The 6,898-nt window shown below is 43.1% G+C and overlaps 1 long non-coding RNA gene across 1 annotated transcript; it reads right to left on the bottom strand.

Annotated features, from left to right (window-relative positions):
• Nucleotides 1–4,192: 4,192 nt before the first annotated feature.
• On the bottom strand, nt 4,193–6,411 carry LOC116089247. Its single transcript, XR_004118237.1, has 2 exons — nt 6,282–6,411; nt 4,193–4,380 (listed from the first exon to the last, which is right to left on the bottom strand). It is a non-coding gene; the product is annotated as an uncharacterized LOC116089247 (long non-coding RNA).
• Between the last annotated feature and the right edge of the window lie 487 nt (nt 6,412–6,898).

Raw genomic sequence — 6,898 nt, 5'->3', positions numbered from 1 at the left:
TGGAACCTGAGCCACAGGATGTGCTTTTCTGGGGCTAGAGGGTTCTAGAATAAAGAATATAGGGGAATTGCATCTGAGTGAAAGACCTATGGGGACTCTGTTGGAGCTGGGGTTGAGGGGACAATGGAAAGGTGATATCCAAGACAAATGAAATCTATATACAAACAAAGTGATCCTATCTGTTATGTTCTAGATGCTGTGACCAAATACCTGACAAGATACATCTTTCGGGGGCAAGGGTTTTTCTAGGTTTACAGTTTAGGGAAGGACACAGTCAGTGATGGCAGAAAAGTTATGGCAACATAGCAAAGTGGCAGCTTATATTATATCTGCAGTCAAGAAGGAGAAAAGAGGCAGACAGTAGAGTAAACTATCAATTCTTCCAACAGGAGCCATAACCTTCCAAAACAGCACTGGCACCCAGGGGCCAGGTATAAAGTAGATAAACTTCCTTGGGGCCAGTTCACCTTCAAAGCCCAGCAGTGATGGTGATGTAGGGTGTACTGAGAAGCAGCCACCTTCAGCATTGCAAATGCTGTCAGGGCCTGAGGATGTCTGTTATCAAGAGAGTAAAACTTTAATTCGTCACAGAGGACAGACCCATCTGCGTGCAGCCTCCCTGACTAAGACATCACGTCAGGCTTCAGCTGCACAAACAAACTACACATCACAAGGGACCTTCAATATTGATGGGTACTTCCTGTTGCGAACCATCCTTTAAGAACATGAGTCAGCATGTGTCTAGTCTCCCTTCCTGACTAGTTCTGTCCCAACACAGCATAAATCACCTGCAAGATCTCCTTTCTTCTGTCTCCCTTCTCCTCTCTCCAACTTTATCACTTAGCATCTCTCTGTGTTCCTAGCATGAGGTCTCCTTTCTGTTTCTCAACCACACTGAACACACTGTGACTGGGGACCTCAAAAACGTCAAACACTCTGGCCCCAGAGAAGCAAATCCATTACCTTCTCCTCTTTGTTAACTGTTTGTTCTTTGCCTTCTTTGGAAAGAGGTGTATCTGAATATTGCACACAACCCCATACCCTGCATTTCCTATAGCTCTTGCTTTTCTAATTGTTAAGTCATTGATTGTAACCCCATACCTTGCATTTTCCATAGCTCTTGATTTTCTATTTGTTAAGTCATTGATTGTGTTCACAGTCAAGATATTTAATTTAAAAGTAAGTTTTGTAAAGTCAGGGTTCATTTTTTAATGTTTGGTCTTATCTTGATTTGTTCCCAGATGACTCTAAGCTGCCTAGAACAGAGCCTGGTATGTAGTAGAGAGGTGCTCAATAAATATGCATAGGATAGAGTAAAATAGTACAAAAAGAAGTGAATAATTACTAAAGAGAAGGTTTAAGAGAAAAGGGGGTGCTGCATATTTCATATCTAAGGAACCCATGGCCACAGAAAGATCTTGTCCCTTCAAAGGCAGATCAATTACTTCTAACTGATCCCTTAAAATCCCTAGCCTAAGAAAGAAGGACCACGCTGCACTATTAGGTTGAAAGAAAGTGTGAAAACTGCAGAGCTGTCTGTGTAATGGATAGTTCTTGGCTGAGGCTTCCCCACACTTCTCAGAGTGCTGATTGAGAAGAAAGGAAGGTCAGACAGTCGATGGATGGCCTTTATTTGCCATTGCTTTCCTGAAGTCCCCCCAGAACCCACTGGAAGGGACACTCACAAAGCATGACATCAAGCTCAATCAGTTATTCTACCTCCTAATTGTCTTACTGATTCGAGAGATCTTCCCAGGAGCTTAAAGTGGGACATTAAAGGATGGGCATGAATGAGCCTCTGTATAGCTCTCAGAGCTTCTGGGCAAAAGAGAAGGCTCTTGCTGTTGCATCTGTTTTTCAACTCTGGCTTCAGCTCACTGGGTACATGTTGGCATCAAATGATGGTCATTTTGTTCTGTATTTTTCACTTGTTTTTTGCTCTCTCTCCTACATGGCCTCTGTCTGCTTTCCTTGTCTATTGTTATGATTAAAATATCCCCTACCAAAAGCAACAAAGGAGAGAATTTGTTTGGGTTATAATTCCATGTCACAGTCTGTTCTGGTTTTCTTTCCATTGCTGTGACAGCACCATGACAAAAAAACAACTTGGGAAGACAGGGTAAGGTTGATTGCATCTTGCAGGATGATCACAGACCATCATTTGGAGAATGCAAGGCAAGAGTTCAGTGTAGGAGCTTGAAGCATAGACCACTGAGGAGCTGCTGGCTGGCTTCTTTTTCCAGGCTTGTTCAGCTCTCTGTGATACAGCCCAGGCCCAAGTACCAGAGTGGCATCTTGTGGTATACTAGGCCATATGCATCAACTAGCAATTAAGAAAATGCCTCATAGATACATGGCCAAAGGTGAATCAGATTTAGGAAATTCTCAAGTTGTTTCTTCTTCCTAAATAGTTCTAGAGTTGTGTCAAGTTGACAGCTGAAGCCAATTATGGCATGATCCATCATTTCAGAGAAGTCAAGGCAAGAACTCAAGCCACTAGTCATGCAACAACCATAGTCAATAGCAGAGAGAGATGAAATCATCCAGAGTCGTTGTTATTCATTCTTAGCTAGCTTTCTTCTCTCATACAGTTGGGACCCAGGCCATGAAATGGTGCTGTCCACACTTGGTTTGGGTTTTCTATACTGTCTCAGTTAATAAGCAAGACAGCCCCCCCAATCATGCTGTACCCCAACCCAAACTAAGCAATCCCTCATGCATGCTCTCTTTCCAAGTGAGTCTATGCCCTTGCAAGTGGGCATGTAAAGATAACCATTAGAGTCTCAGGTATAGCTCAGTGATAAACCATTTATGTAGCAAGATCTGAACACCTATATACAGTCACCAAAACTATAAGTAAAAAAACACCTATAAAACTAACCAGGAAAAGCCCCCTTGTCTCGTTGGGCTCCATAGAAAGGACAAGACAGCCTTAGGTCTCATCTGAAGACTCAGCCAAGGGAGATCCACTTCCATGGTCACTGAGGAAGCGGTGGCTGGATTCAGTTCTCTGCAGGCAGTTGTATTCAGTCTCAGATTCTTTCAGGATAAGATTAGCCATAGGGTAAGTCACCATAAAGAAGCCTGGTCCATCAAAACCAGAATAGGAGAGAATTTCTGAACAGACCAGAAACCTCCATTAGATGCAACATGTCACAATCATGAAAATGACAACCACAACCCCTACCATGTTTCACTGTCTACAAGAAGGTCACAGGATCTTGTTTCTCTCAAAAAGGGAGAAATTAGAGCAGACATACCAGGAATCACGGTCTCCTGTGACCCTTGCAAAGTCTGTCACCAACATTGCCTTAAGAGAGGTGCACACCAACACACTACTCACTGTTCAGACACATGGAAGAGTGAAACTGTAAATATGAGAAGACGAATGAAAAAAGTCCAGAGCATCATATTTTCCCTTGGGGAAGATGAACTACACAAATTAGGAAAGGTAGCTCTCTCTCTCTCTCTCTCTCTCTCTCTCTCTCTCTCTCTCTCTCTCTCTCTCTTGCTGTTTTAAAAAAGAGGCAATTGAAGAGAGAAACCTGGAGGTGGATCTACATGGTTATTCTTTAAATTACATATTATCTCCTTTCCTCTCTACCTCTGAGTCACCCATTTACATCAGCGAGTTATTTGAGGAACAGGATATTGAGAACATTCTATTTCTCCTCTGACCAGCTCATTGTAAAAATGTGCACAGCGTGTCTTATCTCTCAGCAGAAAGGAACAATGCCTTCAAGCGAACAAGACAGTCGTCACCTACAACATTCTCATCCGGGGGAACATCACCTTGATGCTAACAAAGCAGAAAGGGCTTTGAATGGAACACAGACTCAAAAATCCTTGAAAGAAAAACAGTCCACATCCACGTATGGCTTTTTCTACAGTTGTAGAAAAGAATTAACTAAATGTGGAGGTAAAGGCCCTACACAAATTAGCCCAGGCTTCAGATATCTAATTATTTTTTTTCCTTTTCTCTTCTGGTTTTATCTTTACGTTGAGGTCCTTGATCCATTTTGAATTGAGTTTTGTGTGGGCTGGAAGATAAAGATCTTGTTTCATTCTTCTACATGTTGACATCCAATTTCCCCAGCACCCTCTTTTGAGTAGTGTGTCTTTTCTCTGGTGTTTATTTTATTTGTTTGTTTGTTTATTTTTGGAATCTTTGACAAAAACCAGGTAGCTGTAGTTGCATAGACTTGTACATGGATCCTTTATTCTATGTATTAGCTTATAAATTTGCTAAGTGCTAGTACCATCCTGGTTTATTGCTGTGAATCTGTACTGACTGTAACTTGAGATCTGGTGTTGTGATTTCTTTAGCAGGATTCCTTTTGTTCATAACGATGTTGGCTGTTCTTGGCCTTCTTGCAGTCACTGCAACAAAATGAATAAGTAACGTCTCAGTTAACTCATTTCTCTGAGATGAGAAATTTAGAATATATGAATTTATATGCATCCATATAAAACATTAAAAACACAGTGCCTGAAAACTAAAAATAAATTTCTTGAGAACATGCTACTTCATTAAGGAAAGCCCAATTTTATATAAATTTTTTATATATTTACATATGATTTTATATAAACGTTTTCATATAAGATGTTTTTCAGTTCCTCATTTAACTGTCAAAGTGATGTTTATTTACCCCTTTGATCTATCAAATATGTTTATCTTTATCTTAAGTCTGAGGTATTCCTGAGGTAACTTCTGTATATATTGCTTACTAATCATAAATTCCTCTAGATTCCTTTTTGTGATGGTTTGTATAGTTTGGGCTAAGGAGTGGCACTATTAGGAGGTATGGCCTTGTTAGAGTAGGTGTGTCATTGTGAGTGTGGGCTTTAATTCTCTAGTCCTAGCTTTCTGGAAGTCAGTATTTGCTAGCAGCCTTCAGATGAAGATGTAGAACTTTCAGCTCTGCCTGCACCATGCCTGTCTGAATGCTGCCATGCTCCTACCTTGATGATAATGGACTGAACCTCTGAACCTATAAGCCAGCCCCAATGAAATGTTGTCCTTATAGGAGTTGCCTTAGTCATGGTGTCTTTTCACAGTAGTAAAACCCTAACTAAGACACTTTTATATAATTTTGTTTGTTTGTTTCTCCTTCAGATGTGAAAGGTAGTTTTGTTGGGTATAATAGTCTGGGCTGGCAACTATGGGCTTTCAAATTTTTAATACATTTTTCCAAACCATTCTGGACTTTAATTTCCTCAGGAATAATCAGCTCTTATTCTGATTGGCATAACATTGTATGTAAATTACCCCTTTTCTTGCAGCTCTCAATGCCCTTTTTTTTTTCTTCTGTAATTTTAGTGTTTAAACTATAATATAAAGAAAAGAGTTTCTGGTTTTGGTCTTACTTATTTTTTGTTCTTTATGCCTCTTATGCTATATGTATTGACATCTTTCCCTATATATGGGGAATTCTGTTCTAGCATTTTATTGAAAATATTTCCTGGGTCCCCGATGGAGGAGTTGGAAAAGGGATTGAAGGAGCTGAGGGAGTTTGCAGCCCCATGGGGGAAGCAACAGTGTCAACAGGCAAGAACCCCCGGAATTCCTGGGGACTGGACCACCAACCAAAGAGTACACATGGAGGGACCCATGGCTCTGGCCACATGTGTGGCAGAGGATGGCCTTGTTAGACATCAGTGGGAGGAGTGGCCCTTGGGCCTGAGAGGGCTCAATGCCCCAGTGTAGGGAAATGCCAGGGAGGGAAGGCAGGAGTGGGTGGGTGGGTGGTCAGTGGAGCACCCTCATAGAGGCAGGGGGAGGAGGGTAGTATAGGGGGTTTCTGGAAGGGAGACCTGGAAAGGGGATAACATTTGAAATGTAAATAAAATATCCAAAAAAAAATATTTCCTAATTCTTTTTAATGAAATTACTTTCTGTGGGGCACCGGGCATGGGGAAACAAAGGGGTGGGAGAGACCCATGTCCTGCCAGAACTTGGGGAGACTGCCACAGGACCCCGTGGAACTGCCACAGGTATCAACCTCACAGAACCGCTGAACCACTGGGATGGGGTGGGACAGGAGGTACAGTCACAGCTCTGAATCTCAGGCACCACGGACCACTGGGTTCCGAGGAAGAGCTGATTTTGGGGTTCCTGGGCCACATGGAGGCCAGGAACAACAGGTTCTTGCTCTTAGACATCCCAGACTGCTGTATGTCATGGAAGAGCTGAGAACAGACCCTCAGGGGACTCTGGCCTGGGGACCAAAGGGAAAAGGGTAGTTCTGTCAGGTTATCGAAGGACAAGAGAGTCTGCTTACTCAGGTGGCTAGCTCGGTGGGCTGCTTGGTTTGGCTGGTGGCTGTGACTGCAGCGCAGAGAAGCTTCTTGGTGGGAGGTTAGACTCATGGCTCATTAGAGGGAAACCTGCTCCATTGCTCGAACACGGTGGATCCTGATGAAAGGAGGCAGTCCATGGTTTTAGAGCTCTATTGGAGAGAGAGAGAGGGAAAGAGAGAGAGAGAGAGAGGGAGGGGGAGGGAAGGAAGAAGGGAGGGAGAGAGAGAGAGAGAGAGAGAGAGAGAGAGAGAGAGAGAGAGAGAGGAGGGGAAGGAGACAGAAGGTAGAAAAGTACAAGCCAACCATGACCATGTGGAGAGAGGGGAGAGGGAGGGGGAGAGAGGAAGCAAGTGGTGAGAGTGAAGACAAGAAAGAGCAAGAGCTTAAGAGAGAGGAGGGGCCAAGAGGCTCTCTTTATAGTGGGCTGGGCTACCTTGCTGTTGCCTGTGGGGCAGAGCATACCTAGCTGTAGTCAGGTGACTGTGGAGGTTCAGTCCAGCCAGAATTCTAGGAGCTTGGGGCACTGCTCTACATGACTGATAGTCACACGATTATGGAGTTGAGGATTCCTGATGTCAGGCACCTAACGTCTGGGTGT

Source organism: Mastomys coucha, unplaced genomic scaffold (assembly GCF_008632895.1).
Source record: "Mastomys coucha isolate ucsf_1 unplaced genomic scaffold, UCSF_Mcou_1 pScaffold14, whole genome shotgun sequence".
NCBI lineage: Eukaryota > Metazoa > Chordata > Mammalia > Rodentia > Muridae > Mastomys > Mastomys coucha.
Note: the sequence above shows the minus strand (reverse complement) of the source record. Positions and strands in the feature narration are given on the sequence as shown.